This window comes from Dicentrarchus labrax, unplaced genomic scaffold (genome assembly GCF_905237075.1).
Source record: "Dicentrarchus labrax unplaced genomic scaffold, dlabrax2021, whole genome shotgun sequence".
NCBI classification, from domain to species: Eukaryota; Metazoa; Chordata; class Actinopteri; family Moronidae; genus Dicentrarchus; species Dicentrarchus labrax.
Window position 1 is genome coordinate 1,953,581 of NW_026136724.1, and position 24,911 is coordinate 1,978,491.

Below are 24,911 nucleotides of genomic sequence, written 5' to 3' on the forward strand. Positions count from 1 at the left end.
TTGTCAGTAAGGCGGCTCCTGTACTTTTAATTAATTATTTTCATCTGTGAAAACGCCATTTCACAGAGGTAAGTGGATCCAAAGTAGGCACTTACTCTTAGTGCACATGAGGTGAGGAGGGGAAACTTCTCCCTGCTGACAATTCCCCAAAAGTTACTGTCCCGTAATCTTACTTTCAGCTCAATGTCATATTCAAATCAACAATCTTGTAGGGGTTACTATTTAATTAGAAAGGTAATTAATCACTGAAGATTAATAATACACTCGTAAATGGGGCACCACCTCCGTTGTTTAGCTACTGGAGTAATCCAGAGGAAATTATTCCACAGATCTAATCAAATCAATTTCAAATCAATTTATTAAATTTCAAAATCTATATTTAATCTCAAATTTCTGAAGTAGTGATTTCTTTTACACGATTCATCGATTTCCCCGCATCAAATCAAACCGGCACCGACAAGGACATACGGTTATATATGTTTATTAACTAAAGGGTAAATAGCATGAAATGATAAGGCAAACAAACAACAACAAGTAACAGAATATGTGGACAATATATAATTTATTACTATTAGGTGATTCAGGAGCGATGGTGGATTTTGCGATGCAGCAGTAAGTTTAAAATATTACGAGAGTAAATTTTAGAACTATGAGGCCAGAATCGAAAATGATCTTAAACTTAAAAGATGGGAATCAAAGCTTACAGACAGACACCAGCTCTTTTTCATGCGTGTGAATCAAGTCAGCCTACTTTGTTTGTAGATGGAACTTGGAAGGATTCCAGGTCCTTGGCTTTCCTCCTAGCTCAACTGCGGCTTTGCATCACCCATGGTCCTGCTTGACTGCCATTGCCAATACTGTTGTTGCTGTGCACCTGTCTGTCTGTCTGTCGCTCTCTCTCTCTCTCTCTCTCTCTCTCTCTACCCCAACTGGTAGACAGACGACCACCCACCAGAGCCGGAGGATCTGTCCTAGGTTTCTGCCTTTTAACAGGCAGTTTTCTTGCCCTTGTCGCCAAGTGCTTGCTCATGGTGGTACTGTTGGGTCTCTGTAATTAATGTTTAAGAGTTCGGTCTAGACCTGCTCTATTTGAAAAGTGTCCTGAGATAACTTCTGTTATGATTGGCGCTATACAAATAAATGAATTAATTGAATTGAATTGATCCAACAGGCCGAAGGAAGTTGCATCTCGTCCCTGGTTCCAGTGGCAATCTCTCCAAAAGGCCCAGCGCGGCGTGTGCGCTAGTGAGCGTTGGGGGCAAGGTGTATGGAGAATAATGTCTTTGTCCGGCTGGAAACGTTTATACGTCTTCTTGAGCAGTCAACTACTGCGACGTCCTTCTGGCTGATGATAAATGTCTTAGAGTGGTTGGTCTTCAGCTTTGATTGTAAACTAATTCAAACTAATTGTTTAAAAATAACTGGAGGATGAAACGCTGGCCTGGCGAATTCTCCGTCGTAACTTAGTCCGAGAATTAAACTAAATTCACTTTCTGTGAATTAGGCGACAATACTTGACGATAAGACTACAAAAATATAAAAGAAGAAATTCGTTTGTGTCTTGAGCTTTCAAAATAAAAGTACTTAGGAAAGTACTTCAGCACAGCAATTTATAACTTGAAGAAAAATTCAACACGTGTCGCAAACAAAGTAAAATAAAGTACGGAAATTAAAAGTAAGAGCGAGAATACATAACGAGTGGATCCAACACTCTTAGAAGGAAGACAAGATCAGAAGAGTAAGAGAAGAGAAAGACGTGACCGGAGTCTATCTCTTATATCTTTTATTCTGGAGGCGGAACTGGACGAGAGGAGCTGACCACGCGCGTCACTTCCTCTAGCGATATTTTGATATTCGTAACTTTATAATTTATTCCTGTCGTGTTTTAAAGTTTCGAGATCATAATTCACCGTTCACAGAACCCACCATGACTTAATACATAGTTCACGTTTTAACATAACATAACCAAAATTACTTGATGTAAAGGAAAAGTAGAGCTGATTAAAATCATTAAATCATTAACCATCAAACATGTATATAAAGTAGCACTGAGGGATTGTACATAGTTCGTATAGTGCTAGCTTAATCCTTGTTACAAAAATTATTTGTCAGGCATTTACTATTTGGAATAATACACAATTATGAAACAAAGTTCGTTTTCAAAGTACCTTACGCTATACCAGAATCTTACCAAAAGGTGGCACTGTGGCTCCATCAAACATTCAGACATTTTACACATGATTTTGTAACTTAGTCCAATCTGAAGACAGAAACATCAGAAAAACATTACATTTGCAACCTTCTCATGCTGGATGGCAATCTGTTAATTTTGAGAAGATGAAATTTTACCATAATACTCCAATAGAACTAAATCTATATCCGTGCAACTGTTGTTACTGCTTCCTAGATTGGAATGTCAACTATCAAAAGAAAACATCGTAATTCACACTTTAGAGGAAGGGGTGTCAGAATGCCAGATGTGGATTCCAGAGGAGTTTCTCTCTGGAGGTGGACCTGTCAGACCAAAAGAGATGTAAACACATTTCAGGGATATCTAACCCTGATTTACAATCAAAAAGGCATTTCAATTATCGAACACGATCCACTTTAGGTGTAGGGTGACGTTCTGATCTGTGGAGAAGTCAGTGCTCTGTTAAAGAGGATAAAACAAATTGACACCTAGAGATCCCATCTGAGAATCTGAAAAGAACCAGGCTCACCTCCCCTCCTGGGTCGAAAAGGTCAAAGGGAAAGAGGAGGCCTTGAAAACTCTCCTGGTGGAACATAATCAAAATAATATGATGACTATTGGATTAAGAGACGGATAAAGCGTCTCTTGTAGAGGAAGACGAGGACAAGGTCCTACAATCTCCATGTCAACACCACTAGGCAGAGCAAATACCTGCTGAAATTTGGCTGCTTCCTGTTCTACATCAATGGTCAGGAATGGGTTGAAGACGAATGCAGCAACATCTTCCATGACGTCTAATTCATCAAAACGCCGACTGAACTCTGTTGCCACTTTGTCCAGGTGAACACAGTACTGCTCACGGTGAAAAGCGTCCTTGTCACCGATGGCCTGTGACATTTTCTCCAGGTTGGGAAAGTGTGTCAGCCTCCCGTTTTTCAGCTGGGTGTTCCAAACACCGAGCTTGGCCTTGAACACATTCACTGCGCTTATCATGTGGGGCAGGTGTCGGTCTTTTCCCTGGAGCTCGTTGTTCAGTGCGTTCAGTTTTGCCGTCAGGTCTGTCAGAAACCCCAGGTCCAGCAGCCACTGATCATCTGACAGCTCCTCATGCTCCTCGTTTCTTGTCTCCAGAAAAGTCTTTATCTCGGGCAGCAAATCAACAAATCGCTGCAGCACTTTGCCGCGACTCAACCACCGGACATCAGCGTGGAGAAGTAGGTCTCCGTACGCGGCATCGAGCTCATCCAATAACGCCTTGAATAAGCAGTACTGAAGCGCTTTTGCTCGAATTGAGTTAATCAGTTTGACCAACAGAGTCATAACATGAGAAAAGTTCATGACATTACCCGCCAAGGCCTGCTGGTGAATGACACAGTGGTAATTCACGATGTCAGGAAAATCATGGTCATTACGGCACAGCGCAATAAATCCAGCGCGCACACCGCGCATCAGTGGGGCTCCATCAGTGGGGCTCCATCAGTGGTAATTGCCACCAGTTTGTGAATGGGGATGTCATTATCGCGGACATATTTTTTAAACTCGTTGTAAATGTCCTCACCTCTCGTTCTCTCCTTTAAGTGCAAAAGAGTGAGGAGATGCTCTTTTGTTGTAGATAGGCCCGTAGAAACGTCAAAAATATGTCGTCAAATTTTTGCGTCAACGCTTCGCCACAGCTCTACACACACACATGGGAGACCAAAACATTGCAGAATGGAGGACGAAACAGCAACCTCCTCACAGAATTCCCAATAAAAGCCCCAATAAAAGAAAAAGTCCTACAAAAACAGCTCGCCCTAAATCATCGAAGGTATGGGAATACTTCAAATTTAGTCCCAAACGTAAAGGTGTGGTTATTTGCGCTCTTTGCTGTTGTGCTGGTGTGGTATGCCAACTCCATTTTGCAATGTGGGAGCATCTGGGGTGGAGGCGCCCCGTTATCGCTCGTGGAGGAGACGGTGGCAGGTGGGTGCTGGCGTTGGCTGGGTTGGTTTCATGTTTGTGTGGTGTGTTGTGTGGCTCAGGCTCTGCGCACTTCGGTGGTGCTGACTGGCTGTCTTGGCTCTCCGTGCGGTTTGTTCGTGCTGGGTTGGTGGCTTACGTTAACGTTGGCTAGCTACTGGCGCCTAGACAGCTGTGTTTAGCTAACGTTAGTTATCAAATAATGTTGGCTTGAATGGTAGCTGGCTTACGGCTGCAGAACACAGCTATCTGTAGTAGCTAAAGTTGGCTGGCGTGGGCTTTGGTTGCTGGCCTGCCGCGGGCGGGCTGCGCGGGGGGCTGGGGTGGTTGGCTGGCGCCACCGGGCTGCGCGCCGCGCTGCACGGGCATAAGATTGATTTGGCCAGCGTTGGTGCTTGCTTGTTGTTGTCTCCTTCGCGAGTGGCAAAGGGTTGCCTCTGTTTCAGAGAGAGAGCTAAGATGCGTTGGTTAGCCTAGCACCACCAAAGTGCACAGCTGCTAGATCTAGCTAACGGTAGCAAGAAGATTGCAGTAGCTTCTAACGTTATCTGTCTAACGTTAGCTAACTCACGTTAATCGTCCAATTTGTCGTTAGATTAGTCGACTAATTGATAAAATAATCGCCCGATTAATCGTTTAATAAATAATCGATTACCCCCAGCCCTAGCTGTAGAGTCTGGGAACGCCATCCTGACAAATACAACAAGCTGAGCTGTGTCCATTACATTCATTAAACTGTAGTGAAAAATATTTACAGTGTGACAAGTCTTTTAGCACTTGTCGATCCACGTCCCCTGACATTTCCTCGACCCTCCTCACCACTGTATTGGGGCCAAGCTGGACCCTGCGGAGCGCGGTTTTGATGTCGTCTTTGTTTTTGAAAACCATCTCTGCAGTGATGAATAAATCGCTATCTGTAAAAGGCTTCTTGTGTTTAGCCAAAAGGTGACTAATACGAAATGAAGCTTCCGTCGCAGCCTTATTTTGAGCAGCAGGTTTTGTGAAAAGCGACTGCTGGGCCTTCAACCCCGCTTTCAGCTCAGCAACTTTCCTAGCGCGGATTGCGCTCTTGGCGGGGAAACTGTCTTTGAATTTGTCGTGGTTGGTGTTGTGGTGCCTCTCCAGATTTTCTCTTTTAGATAGCGCTAGAGTTTGGTGGCACAGCATACAAACACACTTGTCTTTCACCATGGTGAAAAGAAATGATACGTTTTCGACTTCTTTCTTGGAGCCTCCGCCATGCCAGCTGACAACAATGCAGTCTTTCGGCTATCACCTGCTAGTGTCGTATATTGTCATTTTGCGACATCTTATTGGTCAATTTAATGCCCCGTTACGCTGGAAAAAAAAAAAAAAAAACTGGATCGAGAGAGATAGTACGGAAGTCGAGAACGGCCATGGATTTTTATTTTTATTATGCACTGTTATCTTGTGAGAACGACTTATTATCTTGTTATCTCGATATTACAAAGATTGTTTTCTTGTGATAACGAATTAATTAATAATGTAGGCTTCCGTAGCCTACCGGTAAGTCACACTTTACATTAGTTTGTTTACGTGACTGAGAGCCGTTCATGGCAGCTCTTGTAGGTTGAAATCAAGACGCATAAAAAAAGTGCATAGAAAAAGAAAAATCCATGGCCGTTGTCTGCTTCCGTAAGATAGAGAGAAAGAGAGGCGCTTGTTAAACTGAACATTAATCAGCCATAATGTATTTGTGTAATTATTTTAATATTATTTTCGGGATCTACAGGGAATGTTTCAAAGATCTACCAGTCGATTGCGATCGACCGGTTGGCAACCACTGTTCTAGGGTATTTACTACCATTTTAGGAAAGAAAAAAACTTTCAATGATTTGACTGATTTTGAAAATTTCTTCAGAATTCCAAATTTCAGTCACAGGCACGAATGGGTTTATCAATTATACATAGCTCTGGGCTTTACACCGGGCTTCATGGTGATACACTCTGCTGGATTTGTTGCGAATGGGTGCTATTTAGCCATCTTCCCTGACAGCCGTTATTATCTCTGATTTGATGATGGCTGCTGAAGATGAACGAATGACACAGCACTGCAATCATGGCGTGAAACCTAACCGTAACAGCCGTAACGATCGCTGTTTGTTTAATATATGCTTGATGCTTTAAAGGAACTATGTAACGTTGAGGCATTCTGCGGCCTTTGGAAGAGCCTGAAAGGTGTGCAACAGCTGCTTTCTCTTTTATCTATAGTTTATAAAAGCATTATCTCCAAAGCCCTCTGCTCCTGCAAACAGACATTGTTAAAAGTTCCCTTGTTAAGAGGGCCGACTGTTTTAAATGGGAGCCACAAAAGGAAGGCAGAATAATAAGGCACTATCAGCTCTGTGCAGCTTCACAGCACACACTTTTCAAAAGTTTGTAGTGATTTCATAATTCCTGGCTGCATATCACTGGACATTCAGGATATATTTTCAGTTTATCTTGCCTTCACATATTTCACTCAAAATAAGCACACTGGCTAGGACAACCTTTCGGGGAACTGAGTGGAGCTAGCAAAGCCCACTCTATTTTTAACAAGATACTTCAGCTGTGAGACTGAGAGTTGCCATGGTCATACAGCAAAGCAAGGCATTCTGCACAAGTGGACAATCTTTACACTAGAGATGGCATATAAAATCTTTTGAGGTCCAGTGCTTTTGCAGGTTCTTGACCTTGAACTGTTGAGGGGAAACTCTAAATCAATAAGTTAAAGGGTTGGCCAATAGGGGTGGATCATTGCCAGTACAAACCAACCAACCTTTCTTCCTTCCTCCTTCCTTTTCTTCCATCTCCAGACAAGGGGTATAAAGTCATTGGGGTGACTGGGGTAGAACTTGTTTGTTCTTGAAGGTGCATACAGTTTTTGGGCAGCAGAACAAACTGAAAAATAACATCTGACATATTATCACCTCATGAAGTGGTCATAGTTGTGCTAATGGACATTTAGCCTATTCACACATCCAGCAGTCACAGAGCAACATTATTATTCATTTGGAGTTGTGTTTGTTTCAACCTGATACATTTAAGTCCTATAGAACAAATCACAGAGTTTGGTCACAACAACTTCCAGGGCGGAAAACCTCTTCATAGCCTATATGCAATTTAAAGGTCCAGTGTGTGGGATTTAGTGGCATCTAGCAGTGTAGTTGCAGATTGCAACTCCATTGCTTCACTGTCCCCTTCCAAGCGCAAAAGAGAATGTCAGCTCGCCTGGTCCTCAGTTACAAATAAAAAGCACACTAAAATGTGTTTGTGAAAAGATTTTAGGACAGAAACAGTCAACACAGTAACATAATCTCAATTCATAGTTGATCAGCACTGCCTGATTTGACAGTTTGATCTGAGTTTGGTGCGATGAGCTGGACGGACTTACTGAGAATGAGCTGTCAATCACAAGGTAGCCCCCCCTAGAGCATACCCTGCATTTTCGTCTACTCTAAATGGAACCATCATTTACTAAATGAACATCATGCTGTGTGGAAGAAGACTGAAACTAGAGATTGAGACCATAAACTCAGTAATCTCTCTATAAGTAAATGTGAGGCTGGATGTGGTGGATGTTTCTGTCTTTGGAAGTTTGTTAAAGGACACTCACTTGTTCAGCACTTTGAGTTTCAGCTGCTAAAGAAAGCCAAAGCCCAAATGTTGTGTACACGCAAAATCCCCAACATCAGCCCTCAAAGCCCCGTCTCTCCCCCTCAGAAATCAATACAGGCATTTGTTCTCAGATGTCTTCATCGTGACATGTCTTTGCATGCTTAATGAACTTTCCCTGTTCACTGTCCAAGGCTATATTGATCCTGAAAATGGCTGGCATTCAGCAGAGATCTCCATTCGGTCCGGCTCAAGCAGAGAGCTTCATAGATCAAGCAGACAGGCAGAGCGCATTATGCTTCTTTTAAGGAGCCGGACTGTTCCGGTCACTTTTCAGCGGCCGGCTATTTATCCACTGTCTTCTGCAGACAGCTGGTTAAGAGAGGTGAAAAGGGGAAGCACGGTGAATCTTAATCTAATTAAATGCAGAGTGCCGGCGGGAAAGTCTCTAACAGCTGCGGACTTTCTCTGCAGATCTCTCTCTGCTGATACCAGTGAATAATGAGCTGCAAGGTCAGCAGTCAAACAGCCATGCCTGGATTTACTCTGTCCTACACTTTCACCTCGTCCTGCAAGGAACACTCTTCCAACATTACACACCCAGAATAACAAGAAAGAGTCCACACGCAGGGGTTGAGCACTAGTTGGTGAAAGTTTGACAGTTATCTATTCAGAGATGGAAGATTTTTGAACTAAAATAAAAGTTATGAAGTTATTCAAATAAGAGTCATACCATCAGTCTTGACTAGGGATGTCACGATACACTCAACTCACGATTCGATACGGTTCACGATTTTTTTGTTCATGATACGATTATGTCACAATTTTTTATTTTTTTTAATCAAAATGAGCTACAGACAAATTATGACCAAATAAAATGATCTTTTATCCGTAGGAAAATAATCTTAGAGGTGCTTTCTTTACAGAAACTCTGTAAAACAGTTTGTGTCCTCTTATAAAAAGTGCAACTTACATGGTCATCTTAAACAACAAAATACATGAAAAATATCTCCTTTCTTTAGAAACCATCTCACAAGTTAACTGGTGTTAACTGGTGTAATTCAATATCTTAAATAACAAAAGAATATAAAATCTTGGCCAAGAAAAGAGATCCTTTCTTTACAGAAACACTGTTAAACACTGTTTTTGTGTCTTATAAAAAAAAGTGCAACTGAAGTAGTTATTCACTTAGATAATAAAGAATAACTGGATTTTTTTTTAGGCTATGCAAAGCCTCTCGTCAGGGTGGTTTGCCCCCTCGGCAATTTTTGCTCAGGAGGTGGCGTAACGTTACTTTGCTTCTCACTGTGGTGGCGGCGAATATGCTGCTGCATGTTGCTCGTGTTGCCGGTATATGTTAGCAGTCTCTTGCAATATTTACATGCTGTTTTTGTTTTGTCTGTCCATTTCTCACCGGTTGTATTTGTGTATATGGGGAATCCAAAATGCCGCCACTGCATCCTCTGTTTCAAAGTTGTTGCCTACCGTCGCCATGTCTTCCCTCGTTCTGTGCCCCGTACCTACGTAGTGACGTAAGTCGTTGAACAAATGAATCACCAATCTTCACTTCTTGTGCTTTCTCGTCTCGCAGGTTCTTGTCGATCCTGGTGGAGCCTCCTGCCATGGTCCTGCTAGATTGCCATTGCTAATACTGTTGTTGCTGTGCACCTGTCTGTTTGCTGTGTGTCTCTCTCTCTCTCTCTCTCTCTCTCTCTCACCCCAACTGGTCGAGACAGACGACCACCCACCTAGAGCCGAAGGATCTGTCCTAGGTTTCTGCCTTTTAACAGGCAGTTTTTCCTTGCCCTTGTCGCCAAGTGCTTGCTCATGGTGGTACTGTTGGGTCTCTGTAAATAATGTTTTAAAGAATTCGGTCTAGACCTGCTCTATTTGAAAAGTGTCCTGAGATAACTTCTGTTATGAATTGGCGCTATACAAATAAAATTGAATTGAATTGAGTTGTCGACTCGCTAGTTTCTGATCATAAGTAATGTAATCATATAACAAATGTCCATATTTACAACAGTGGCATTGCAGCTGACACATATTATGGCTGTGTATTGGCCAGAATATTGTGATATAATATGTATCATGATACAGGGGTTACAATTCAATACATCATGACAATGTAAGCAAGACATTTTTACCCACCACCATATGAATAAAATCTAATTAAATAAAAGTTAAATTTGTATACAAAAAGAACACTGGAATCTGTAGATGTTGTTGATTTGTATTTATCACAGTCTCTGTAACATGGAACATTATTGTAGAAACATGGAGGTTCAACATGGCGGACTCCATGGAAGGCGACCCATGCCATCTGGTGATAAAAACAGCTCATTCTAAGATGACAAAAAATAATTCTTATTTTCAGGTGATTATACACTAATGAAAACATAGTTATGCATATTATATTCCATTGCTGCCAAAAGACCTTTGATGAGTTTTTGAGTTACAGCTGAGCAAAAATAATAATAATGTAATAATAATTATAAGAAGAACTATGCAAGACAACAAGCTAAACAAAAAGAAGCAAGCAAACAAAGTAATTATATAGAGGCAAGAGCCGGGCAGTGTAGAAAAGCTGGTCTTGTCCCTCTTTGTGTACACTGTTGTGTAGTGCTTATCAGAGGGGAGACACTGAAGTAAGTTGTGTCAGGAGTGTGAGGGCTCTGCAGTAATTTCAGTTTCAGTGTGACGGACATGCAGAGAATAGACTAATAACGTCTGTGTAGAACTGGGTCAACATTCAGGTCATGGGAAATTGTAGATTTCCATGGTCGACCCAGCACTTTTGAGTATGGTGGTGGTGGTAGCGTGTCAGTGATATCAGAATATGAGCCACTGAAAAAAAACCTATAGGGAAAATAGTTGACGGAAATGGACTTCCATACAGGAGAACACACAGTGCATCAGCTGGTTTTTAAATATGTTCATTCATGAAAAACACTGAGCTACTGTCCTGTACTCAGCATCCACATAAATCACAATTCCTAGAAAAGGGAGGTTTAATACACTGCCAAAATAAGTGAAACATTTATTAAGGAGTCTTTTTCCTGTCTAAAAGACATCAAACATAATCTGATGCCAACCCTTAGAGGCCTAGTGTATTAGAGCTGTCTGTTAGATCTGAATAATTTTACATAAAACACCTGCATTACTGTCAAACTCAAATCTCTTGGTAGAAAAAAATCAGGCAGAATACTGCGATGTGATGGCTAGACGACTGGGTCTGAGGATCTCCAAAACTGCAGCTCTGGTCCTGTTCTGAAGTGCTCCAAGGAAGGAAAAGCGGTGAACCAGAGACAGGGTCATGGGCAGCCAAGGCTCAATGATGCACTTGGGGACCGAAGGCTGGCCCGTGCGGTCCGATCCAACAGACGAGCTACTGTAGCTGAAACTGCTGAAACATTATGACCACCAGGGTGCCCAGGTGGTCATAATGTTATGGCTTATCGGTGTAGAATCCATGTTTTACTGTTTGGTCTTTTGTTTGCCATTCCTTTTCCCATGGATGTTTTGGTAATATGGAAGTGATTAGTGTGCATTCAACCTCTTGGACAGTAATTGACTTACATAGCACTAGGCTACTCTGAGACTATGTTTACAACTTTTGACTGCATTTAAAAGGGGGGGGATGATTTTATTTATAGTTTTTATTTTCAGACATTTTGTAACTGACTTTAGCAAAGGTAATCTCAGCAATGAATTCCCCAAATATAGAGCATAGTTTATTAAGTGCCTGACCAGAGGAGAATACGTTGTATAACTACAGTGAGTAGTACTGGTCCACCAGATTCCTGCATACAGGCAGAAACTAAAGCTCTGTAAACTTGTGAGGATATCAAATAAATATTGATAAAAGACAGACATTTTGCAACAGAGATACATTTAATTCCTATATTGTATACTGTAATTAGCTACTGTAAAGTTTATTTTCTTAAACTGGTTAAAATAGACAAGAAAACTGAAAGAACACATTTACTGAAGGCAGTGCAGTATCTGTGTCTTTTAGGTGCCTAAAAAGACATTAAATAAAGCATTACAACTTGTCAACCTTTTACCCAGTTTGCAGAGAGCACATCAACCAGGTAGCATCCAAAAGTTTCATTTTTGCATTAACATTAATTACCTACAATTGTCTGCCTCTAGCACTGTCTGTCATTTCATTTGGTGAAAGTTTCTGGTCAGCACTGGCTAAAAATTAGAAGCCCTTCTGCAATTTCTGCATTGCTCAAAAGGAGAGAGGAGAGAGAAAAGGTCTGATAATGTCAGCTTAGCAAAACTGGGTATTTTTCAATTTGAAAATAGAGTTTAAGTCACATGAATTTGGCATGAATCTAATGACTTGCACCTCAACTTTATCTTAAATACATGTGACTCACAACTTCACTTGAACATTACTCTTTGAATAACTTGATTTCCTCCCTAAGCCATATTATTTATCAAAACCTGTACCGAGAATCAGGTCTTTATTTTCCTGTTAACAGAATCTATACTTTGAATTAATTTGACTGCAGCCAATGCAAGCAGGAATAAAGGTGTGTTTGCCAGTACAGACCAGCAGACAGACTTGGGACTTGTCGTGACGTTAGACTTCCTAGTCTAGATTTGGGACTTGACTTGAGACCTGTTGGTCTGGATGTGGGAGTTTGCTTGAAACTTGAGCTGGAACTTGTTGGTCTTGACTTGGGAGGTCTTGGTCTAAACTTGTGATGTGGCTTGGAACTTCGTGGTCTAGATTTGGGACTTGACTTGTGACTTGTTGGTCTAGATTTGGGACTTGTCCTGGGACTTGTTGGTCTGGATGTGAGACTTAGCTTGGAACTTGAGCTGGAACCTCTTGGTCTAGACTTGGCGCTGTGCTAGGGACCTCTTAGTCTTTACTTGGAGCATGGGTTGGTCTAGTTTCCGATACCACGTAATTTATTAGAAATAGGAATCTATTTACTGGTTAGCTCCATTAGCTCTGACACAGTTCTTCTTCGCCACTCTTAAAACAGTTGCGCTACGTTAGCGCATCATGTCGGCGGTTTGACAGTACTTTACAGTAGATGTTCCCACCAGTAAGACGGCGAAATGCAACATATGCAAAGAAGCAATTTCGAGGGGTGGCACGAGTGTTGCAAATTTCAACACAAGCAACTTAATCACACATTTGAAGACGCGATAATCATATCACAGCAGTGACCATCGGCAATCGCCGAGCGGGCCAGTTCGGCGGACTGGCCACTGGGAAATGTCCCGGTGCTCCCGATGGCCAGTCTGCCGAACTGGCCCGCTCGGCGATTGCTGATGGTCGGGACCAAAGGCTCGGTTCGGGTCACGCTTGATTTTTAAATAAGCAATCCGTCGTGCGGCTCATTAGAGTATCTGCCTCGCTGAAGCTCACAGACTGAGCAGCAACGTTGGGCACAAACACACACCCTCCTCTCTTTTTCTGAGGCTCTCTGTCACAGCACTGCAGGCAGACACACACACACCAAGTCGCGCCCCCATCCCCCTCCTCTCTCCCTCCTCCCTTACCTGTAGTTCTACATGCTTGAAAAATGGAGCGAGAGACAGCCCAAGAGGAAAGGTGGAGCAGAGAGGGAGAGGCTTAAAAAGCTAAAAGCACTGGCCACAGATCAGCGAAGTGCTGTAAAATAACTGACATGTTTGTCAGTTAGGGAGCAGGTAAGACATTAAACACTAGTGGTGACAACAGACGCACAACCAGAGCCTATCCAGCACGAGCAGCTTAATGAGGAGGTTAGTTCCACTTTGTGGAAGCTGATGGGGCTAAAACTGACTTAATAAAACAAATGTTTTAAGTTGTAACAAAGGATATTGCAAATTTCTTTCTGTGTGTGTTTGAAGTTTCCTTGTTTAATGTAACAGAGAATAAACCTACACATTGGCATCTTTATTTAATCTACTACTACACTATTAAATGTGCAGCCTGCACATTAAAAGTGTAGTAGTAAATGAAATAGAATAGAAATTATGTGATTTGAGTACAGGTTATTGCAGCACAACAGAAACATTTATTTTGTAGGGGAAAGAAACAGAAAAAGCTGTGTGTGGGCGCATGTGGAACCTTTGCTTTATTATTTTACCCTCTTACATCAGTAGGCGCCCCAACCTAACTCACCCTTGGTGTTTTGCGTTAATCGGGTGGTGGTGGCCTGGGATGGTATCAAATTCCCGGCCTGAATTATTGTCCCAGTCCGCCCCTGTATCACAGTCATGCAGGCGCAGTATGATTTTTTTCTTTTTTTTTTAAACACACTGGTATCGGTATCGGTACTCGGTATTGGCCGATACCCACAGCACGAGTATCGGAATCGGTATCGGGAGGGAAAAAATGGTATTGGAACATCTCTACTTGTAACATATATAAGGGTCTTAATCTATTGTGGAACACTTCCCGGCATTCTAGCCTGCCGTGTCCCTATGAAGACCCGTGAATAAATTGGCTGCCCGTCCAGCAGACTGACAGGTATCTTTCTCCTCAGTGACATGGCCCAATAGCCAACCATCAGTCAAGTGCGAGGGCAGCTGTGCCAGCTTTTAAATTGCTCTGGCTGCTGTGCCGATTGTTTGGTGTAGGAGGACCATCAGCTTCAGAAACACTAGGGAAAATAGGAAGTTGCAGTGGGCTGGAGTGGAGCGTATGTGACTGTGTTTGCATTGAAGAGGGTCATTCCTGTAAGACTGTGTTGCCTCTGCACTGAACCGTCTGTCTCTGTTATCGGTTTGAGAGCTTGGAAAAGCAATTAATAATGGACTCCCAGGACAAGGGTTTAGGAGGACCAAGCAAATTGATTATGTGTATAATGTAATGTAATGTAGTTTAAATGATTGCTGTCTGGAGACTGTGGGGATGGAGTGGAAGCTATCATCTGGAGGGCAACAGAAACCCAGCAGAAGCTAGCTCGAGAGTTGGTAATTAATACATATTTTGTTGGTTCAGAAACACTGACACAGATGAACATGGCCTTGTGATTAGCATTAAAGGCTATACATTAACTGAGTCACTTATGATTTACATATTTACTGCTCAACTTCATTCATGCTGGTTAGCTAACTGTTTGTTACTCCAACATCATAAATTCCAAAGATGGCTTCTAATGCTCTCAGTACTTTGGATAGGTCATATTTAAGATGGGCCTTCAAATGAAAAGGAACATCAAGCAGACTTAAGGCTCGAGTATACTCGCCATACCCGATCTGTCGCACAAAAACGTGACGTCAAAATGATGTAGATCTCGCTGGCGCGGCAGGATTTTGGCCCAGTCACGCCAGGTTGCGCACCACCGCGACCGATTTGGAAAATAAAAAAAAAAAAACTTTTTCTTCTTCTTCTAGTGCCTAGAAATAGCAAAGTCGGTAGCCTTTCCTCAGTAGCGACACCTCTGTTCAGCAGAAGACTGCAGCTAGTGTCGCGACCACCACGCGCAAGTATAAATAGTTACGGCGCTCCCATGACGTCACATTGTCGCGCGACAGGTCGGCAACGGCGAGTATACCGAGCGCTTTAGAGTCCAACATTTTGCAGTTGATCTATAACAGACCCGTAGAGAACTTAATAATTAACAAAGATCAGAAACTCTTTTTTCTTGCAGTAGAACATTTGAGAAATATCTCTTTTGAATGCTTGAGTATTTTATGTCAGTTTATAGTCTATATACAACTCTTTTAAAATATTTTGTTTTGAAAAGGAAGCAATGTTAAAGTTGTTGGCAAATCTTTTTTATTTTTAAGTTCTGTTTTTATTAAGTTGTTTACATTCTGAAACTGGAACTGCAAGCATTCAGATTCCTTCATATATTGTATCATTTTGTGGGGCCAAGAAAACAAAGCCTTCAGTATATACATGTTGACATTAAAGTGTTTTTATATTTTATGTACTCCTAACACTAAGGCTATGCACACCAGCATTCCAGCTGTGACGGCAGCTTAATAGGAAAATGTATGAAGTTATTTATGAGAAGCAAAAAGAAGGATCTGGGTTCGCTGAGTTCTTCAAAGACCAGAGGAGTTAGGAGAATCCAACAACTTGGTTACAATAGGTGACGTCTTTTGAAGACAAATTGTATTCATACTGTGATAAAAGAAAGACGACATCAGTAAGGATTCAGAGACCCTGTCAGTGCTAAAGATCATTTTGCATTATGTCTCCTGTAAAATAATTTTTTTTTCCTGTGTGACAGCCTATTATTAAGTTATATAAACATTTGATATGTTCTATACCACAATATTGTTTATCAAATCACTCTAAAAGTGGTTGCAAACACTGTTGTAGTTGTTACAGTTGTGGTGTGGATTAATTTTTAAAAAGATGTATTTATAAACCACTAGAAACCTATATGGAGGCCCACAAAACAATTGATAAAAATTACAGTGATATACTGTGAAACCTCCAGAATCTTAAAGTATAGTATTTTTGGTCAAACCGCCCTGAAACTAGTAACACGTTTACCCTACTATTTCATGTCTAAATGGTCTAGTCACACACACCTCAACACATGATTACATGATGACACATAACACATAACACAACTACCATGATTATGAGTGTTAACGTGTATGGTGTCAGATATGTACAATAATTCAAATTTTTTTAAAAATTAATTTTAATTAATTAATTTTATTTGTATAGCGCCAATTCATAACAGAAGTTATCTCAGGACACTTTTCAAATAGAGCAGGTCTAGACCGAACTCTTTATAACATTAATTACAGAGACCCAACAGTACCAGCATGAGCAAGCACTTGGCGACAAGGGCAAGGAAAAACTGCCTGTTAAAAGGCAGAAACCTAGGACAGATCCTTCGGCTCTAGGTGGGTGGTCGTCTGTCTCGACCAGTTGGGGTGAGAGAGCGAGAGAGAGAGAGAGAGAGAGACAGACAGACAGGTGCACAGCAACAACAGTAATGGCAATGGCAATCTAGCAGTACCATGGCAGGAGGCTCCACCAGGATTGATAAGAAGATACAGTAGATAAGATCGATATTGGATGACTGAGCAAAATCCTGAATTATGCCAGATTCAATGACGTTGAACAAGCGAGGGCAAACATTAATTGCAGGTCTCTGCCAACTCTCATTTCCTGCATAGAAGTCAACCCGACCTCCACACCCTTAAAATGGGTTTATACTTGACTAAAAAGGTTAATGGCTGTACATACCTGCAGTGCAGATTTTGATTTATACTTTAGCATCAAATTGCACTGCTGATGGCAGCACTGCAACACTAGACAGATGTGATATGTAGTTTTTTTTAATATTAGCTGAAACTTTCAGTATCCTGAAAAAAACAGGTTCCTCTGGCTCCTCCTATAGTGCTCCTTATGGCATTTACAAGACCGGACCTGAACGAAAACAACCAATCAGAGCCAATAAAGATGGGACCCTAGGAATAAGACTCAACTATCTCATTCCAACTATAATTTGGAAGCAACTATCTTCAAGCTTCCAAGGCATTTTTCTTGGCTCTAATTGGTTGTTTTTTCGTCCAAGTTACATATTGCAGCTTAAAATTATAGTTGCCACAGTTACTGAGTTTACTGTCAAATGTATCACTTTGTGAAATATATTCATCTATGTGTGTATAGAACAAAACAGTTTTGTCTCATTCCTCAGTGACACTCCTCATTTCTGTTCTGTCATCACTGTGATAGAGATCTGTGATCACAGTGAGCAAAAGGTTTGCAGTGCAGGTGTTTTGCTAGAAACGATAAGATAACTGAGTCGTTCCTCAACTTGCTTAATGCTTCATATTGCCCTTACTTAGATTGTATCAAACTGGATTTTAATCGTGTACAGAAGGCTACAAGCAACAAATCACTATTGCAGCTTGTAGGTGGATATGTGGTTGAAAGGTTTGACTCTCCATCTTTCAGACAGATCCTTGGGAAAATATAGCCACAGGCAACAGAAGAACCCAGGTAAAATCATTTGCATGATAGACTGTGTCTCTAGATAATAGGTTGTTTAAAAGATTGTCTCGTCATCAGATTGATGCTGTACCTTCTATGGATTCATAGGCTGCAGAAAAAACTAGTCTGAAGCCTTAGCTGTGCTTACCAGACGATAACCCCGACAGTAGCACAGAGGAGAACATGTGACGTATGAATTTTGGGAAGAAATGTCCCAATTCCCAATTTTGTGGGTGTAGAAAAGTAATAGAAGAAGTTGTGTAACTAATTACTATTGGTAGGGAGAAATAAGTAAAGTTATCATCTTACTTTTGAAAAGAGTAACAAGTTATGAGTAATAAATTACATCTGTGGAGTAACTACACCAACGTGTTTTGCATTATTTTGGCTTTTTTATCCATTTATTTTTATATGTAAATTGAACGTGCATACACAGTAAAACTATAAAAGAATGGGACCCTACCCGGATCCACTTAGACTATGTCATAATTGTACTTGGCCTGATCCTAGATCAGTGTCCTAACATGGATCCCTTGTTTTTACAAAGCAGATTTGATGCTGAATCATCTCAAAATGTGTGTGTCTTATCACTGTTGTTGTTTGGCCCTTTAAAATTATTTCATGCATTGACGTAAGTGTTCTTAGAGCACTTTGTCACTGGGGCTGTACTGTAAATCAGACCTTTGCTATCAGTTCTCTCTTCCCTCAGTGCTAGAGAGACCAGCAGAGTGAATGAGGCTGTCCCATGAATGATGACATCTCTCGCCTCCATATTTGGAACCAATACTTCATCATTCTGGTCTGGTTTAGAGTCTAGCAGCTGCAGCAGCAGCAGCAGCAGCAGTAAGCAGCCTCCCACTGGCCTGACAGTTTCTATTAGAATAAAATAATTAGAGCAGTGCAGCTAAAAGCTATACAAAATCACTCTTGTGTTTTTCTCTGATTTCCACTGAATGGTTACTGTGGAAACAGAAGGAAGAGCTATTTATTCAGCTTCTCATCCAATGTCACATTATTTAAAAAGCATCCAGTTTTGTGCATCCAGTGAAGTATGTGTGTTTTTATGAATGCAGCTTAATGATTCTAATCACTGTGTTTACACTGTATTGTGTGCCAGCAGTGCACTCACCGAGAGCAATCATGTTCTGTAATCGATAGAATCTCATCCAAACAGAGCTTCTCTCTTCTTGTCCCCACTTCTTTCTTCATCTCCTCTCTGCTCTCGGGGAAGGAGGTCTCTGAGGAAATATCAGTTTGTTGAAGAGGCCATGTTTTCAGTCCTGTATGATACACGACTTGTCTGCTATCATCTTCATCAACTGTCAACTGCTTGGCTGGCAGTTCGGACAGAAATGGGATGAGTTTGACAAGACATACTACCAACAAAGCTGGGCCCGTTTTTCCACTGTCCTGTTCAACACCTGTGCATCAACACAAACCAGCAGCCAGTTCCAAGGAACAGCAAGAAAGACTACCTAGTACAGCTAGTGCTGAGGGTGATGGGAATGTCATTGGTTTTACAGGTATGTGGTCATAAACAATTTATGACCTGACGATGAAAAGCCCTTCATTAGGAATAATCCTCTGGGGAACATGAATGTCTGTACTAAATGTCATGGTAATCCAGTAAACGTTTGCTGAGATATTTCAGTCAGAACCACATGGACTGAAGGACATTGCCATTACCACAGCCAGACTGCTAACCTCACTGCACCAGATAATTTGTTACAAAGAACAATCTGAGAAGTCGACTTTGGAAAAGGGCAGGTGATTGGATGAATCATCTGTCTATTACCGTCTGGGCAAACTCCAATATAACGTAATCAAACTCTTACTGAAGCCAGTTGGGAGAAGAGAGAATCATCTTTTCCGTAGAGAAAAGCCTTCAGTGTCGTTCTTTAGTCTCCGGTTCTGATATAACTGATGCTGATTTACTGATTTTTTGTCACTACACACACATCATCGCACACAACCTAGCGTCAAACCATGCCCATAGCTCATGTCGTAGCTGCCAGTAGTTCCTCATTGGGTGCTGATTGGTCTGGACCACTGTGGTTGGACACAACGGTTAGGGCGGCTGTGGCTCAGAGGAAAAGGTAATTCTCTAATCGGAAGGTTGTTGGTTCGATCCCCGGCTCCTGCCGCCACATGTCGAAGTATCCTTGAGCAAGATACTGAACCCCGAATTGCTGTGAATGTGTATGAATGCGTTAGTTTCTGTTCGATGGACTTTGTCATCTCTGAGTGTGGCACATAGTGTAAAAGCGCTTTGAGTGGGCGAAAAACTAGAAAGGCGCTATACAATTACAGGTCCATTTACCATTTACAAGCACATAGCTTCAATGGAAGTAATGGCTTCTTGCGTGATCTTGCAAGTCTAACTTCCTTGCAAGGACTGCTATCAATGCAAAATAATCTATATATACTTTTAGTAGGGATTATTTCAAAGTGCACATTGTAATCCACAAATATTAGACCATTAGAATCTTATCGTGTTATATCATTAATGATAACAGTGTGTAACAACATTTTCCTTAGAATTACCTCCACCAAAGAGGTTGGATTTTTGTTTGTGGGTTTGTTTGTCTGTCAGCAGGATTACTAAAAAATGTTTTGGCATCACTGGCAAAGTAAACTGAATCAATCGTAAACCCATCACCAAAATTCCTAGTTGTAAACATGAAATATAAACACATAATCTATGTTGTGAAATTTACTGAGTGCATTTTTGCCCAACTACCACCCCAACACCACCATTAGCCTGATGGAAGGTACTGTGCACATTAATGTTCTTCAGGAGGTTTATTCTGATGTAATATGAACTATATGCTCAGGCTAGTCAACCATGAGCATGAACCCTACTGATTTCCATGTCTTACAATCAGTTGTTTGAATGCTTGGTAAATCTTTACTTTAAAGCGTGAGTCTGGCAATATTCTAAATGTTCTTTTTGTCAACAAATACCATTTGCAGACTCAAACCAACAATGAATGTATCTACTAACAAGTACTTTGTATGTATCAAAGCCAGATATCTTCTTTATCTGTATCATCATGTATTATATATTATATGTGAGTTTTTTTTCTTTATTTAAAGATGAATGTCTTCAGTATGGGCTTGGAGATGAGGGCCAAGGACAGGGGAAGGGAACAGAGACTGACTAATACATTATTGATTAGGGTCCTTTGACTGAACAAACAAAAAGATATAGTACTTTATGAAGCACTTATGGAAGGTTTTTTGCCTTTATTTGCCAGGGACAACTGAAGAGAGGACAGGAAATATGGGGGAGAGAAAGGATATGACATGCAGCAAAGGACCGCGGACTGGAATCAAACCTGGGTCGATGTGTTTTAACCATGAGATAAGGCATACGTGAACAGGTAGAGCATCATGCACAGTGCTCTCAGGCCAGATGGGCCATTAAAAGTGCATCCATACTGCATCCATATGCAGCTGTAGCCTGCACAACTCTTCTGTCCCGAATTTATTGCTGCACTTTACTCTCCAGCTAACTGAGATACTTTACAGCCACACAAGGAAGATATATCTGCACACACATTATGAATAATGAGCTACATGCTGCATTGCTGTGGGACTGAGGATTTGTTTAACACAATTACTTCTTTGACATGTTCAGCTTTTTTTTTTTTTTTTTTTTTTTTTTACATCTATTGAGAACCTCCTTATTACTGGGAACAAATGTGCATCATAAAGAATGGTACATCATCAACTAGAATTGAGCACTTGTAGGCAGATCATCAATTCCACTGAAGGATACTGAGGTTGGGTCCTAATTCTTCATGCGTCATACTAAAACCAGGGAAATTTTATCACGTCATTTTTTGCATCTTCATTTACAGAGCAACTGCTCAGGACATTTTAAGCCATGCTAGCATTTTCAGTCCTTAGTCCAGACTGAAATATTTCAGCAACTATTGGATGGATTACCATAACAGTTAAGTTTGGAATAAATCCCAGTGTGACACATTCTCCCTCCCAGCTTGTCAAATAAGCTTGATCAGTGGCCCTAAGCTTCAAACTAGGACATTGTAGATACCCTCTAGCTTCAGTTTTGCACACGATACCATGTTACCAACCAACAATTATACCAACAATTAATATGCAACATCCAGTCAAGTTAGCAACGTTTCTATTACACTTTCAAAATAAAGCTTGTTAAAAAAGAGTTTACACAGTCACAGTTTGGTTAGGTTTAGGCACAAAAAGTACTTGGTTAGCTTTAGGAAAAGATCTGGGTTTTGGTTCAAATAAGTAGTTAGGCAAGTTAAAAAAAAGTAAAGGTTTCTCATAGAGCACGAACATCGACCTCCCAGGTCATTCATCCACCCCACCACCTCCATATGCAGACTTTCTCACTCTTTACACTACGTCTCCTGACTTAAGCGGCACATTAAAACATTACGCCAGACTGGTGCATCCAGAAATGTGACAGTGACGCGGTATCCTCGAGCACAGTGGTTCCCAACTTTTTTTCCTTAAGGGACCCCTTTTCTATCATTGAGATGACCTCGCACTGTGACATATTTATGAATATTCAATACATAACAGAACAGTGCAGAACAACTCATAGATGAACTGTACAATTAACCCAAATATTGAACAGAATGTGAACGCAACTGTAGGGAGATTGCAAAAAACAAGGGATTTGAAGGAACAGTACTTCCTGTGAATATTGATCAGAGATTTTTTTTGAACAATTATACATCCTTAATAGGCTTCTTTGTTGCCAAATTCAGTGTTTTCTTCTCATTGTTTTATTATCTCTTTGGTTGTTCTAACTTTTCTAATGCAGGATGAGGCTGTTTAACAGAGAGTGAACGCTCTGTGAGTATAGCTTGTGTTCAGCTTTTTAAAGTTTAGATTTTAAATATTAGTCTAAACATAAAAAATAACAATTTCATTGAGTATTGTTCACATAAATGAATGATATGCAGAGATATAGGCCTACTGTGTATATTTTTATACCCCTTAAAATCAAGAAGGCCTCGGGACCCCCCGTGAAGCTCCCTAGTGGATGTGCTGACCCCCAGGTTGGAAACCACTGCTCTAGAAGATCATCGGGTCTATTATCCACTTTGGCATGAGATTAGGCCGCTATACATGAATGTATGTACGTCACACATTTCCAAAACCTTTATGTCACTTTAATGTACATATATACAGAGTATTTCAAAATATAGAAAAAATCGCTGTGAAAAAAATATATATATGTGTGTGTGTGTGTGTGTGTGTGTGTGTGTATATCACACACCAAACTAATACATATGGCCATATGGGAGTCTTTCATATGGGACAGTATAACAAGTGCTCATCTTCCCACAGCGCTGATGTGGCAGCAGATGTATACATCATGTCATAATGATCAGTGCTAGATTACACTGACAGTCAGTATCAGACCCAACATCAGACGAGAGATACAGAGCGACTGACTGTCCTCTAATGGCTGCTGAAGTGTTCAAATTACAACGAGGGACGTCTTTAAATTCAAAACACAATTTTAGGATATCCCTATTGACTCAAAACAAGAGGAACAGGTCAGGAATACGGAGATCAAATCCATGTGGGAAGGCTTGCTGCTGGCTGCTCCTCTTTTATTTGCATAATGCTATTAACCATCTTTTGACCTCCTTAAAATGTAAATTCATAGTACACATCATAGTAAGCAATTTATATATGAGGCCAGTGTCATCTTAAGAGATAACAAGAAATAAAGCTTCTCTGAAACTGTAACTGATCTTTAGTCATAATGTTGGCTTTTTGCCTTATGATGATAACCGAGCGATCATTTTTTATCACAGCGTTACTGCCCTTAAGCACATGAATTGATGTAAAATGCTTTGGCTTTGCAATAAATGGATGCAGCAGAAACCCGAAACTTGATAATATTGCCTCTGATGCAGCCAAGACTCAAGCGAATAAACCGAAGATACATAATCATCACCTTTAAACAACATTCAATACCAACCTCCTTCCCTAAATACCTCCTCACTTCTGCTCTTATATGCAATGTTTTGTCAGCTTTTATGATGTAGAACTAAAGAGAGGGAGAGTCACATTAATGGGTTCAATCCAATTTAGAGACAGTACATAGCCAAACGTATGTTGACACCCAAATTTGACATCTATATGTGATGGCTGCACATGTCATTCCAAAACCACAGTCATTATTCTGATGCCGGAACAGCCTCCGCTGTTCTGGGTACAGGCTTTTCACCAGAACCTGTCTGCAGAGTTTTGCTTCCATTCAGCCTGTTCATCCTAGAGGTGTGGGGTTGAGATATTTTTTTCCAAGTCATGGAAATACCTGGAAATTGGTTAAAATGAATACTTCCAAATATCCTGGAATTTTTTATTAATTTGTATTATAGCCCCTGAGGACCTGTCCAGGATATTTTCCATTAGTTCTCTTAACAATATAGTTACATAGTATATTTAATTTACCGATAGACCTAGTATTGACACATTAAACCTGTGTTTTATTTCTTCCTCATGAAGTGTCTCAAGTTCATTAAAGGTAGGGGGTCAGTGTTTATGGTACAGTCCGCTTTGAGGATATTGGATCATTTTAATCAATTTCCAAGACAGGAAAACTAGTTTTCAGTTTCTCCAGGTATTCCAGGTTTTGCTAATGATCAGATTGAAATTGTGTTGTGGTTGAGAAATACACGCACAGTGATGTTAATTGTATGTGCAATTAATGCTTTCACTTTCTAGAAGATGAATTTTCTGTAAAATATAATAAATACTACTGTTATGGGCTGTGGCCAAATTAATGTTATTGTTGGAGGAAAACTGTAGTGAACTGTTGTCCATCACCTAGAGACCGCAGCTCCGCTCTGCTGAGACCACAGTTGAAATACCATCTGTGGTGCGACACGAAGGTGAGCTAATGCAGAGCATCCCGTAAATACTGACCACCTAATGAACCGGAGACACTTCATCATGAACTCTGCATCATTAAACAAGGAAGAATAAAACTAATGGTCAATTTTGTGACCATTTGTGAGTTGCTATCCTGTACTGTCAAAAAAAAGATTTTTAACAAGAGTGGGGAGCCTGAGCTGGCTTTGTGTTGAGTTGAAACAGGATAACGACAAACAGTTGACACAAAGTTGAAAGTTGGAAGAACACCACTGTCGTAGTACTACTGTACTACTTGTGTGCTATAGCATTTGTGTATTGACCATATACTTTTGG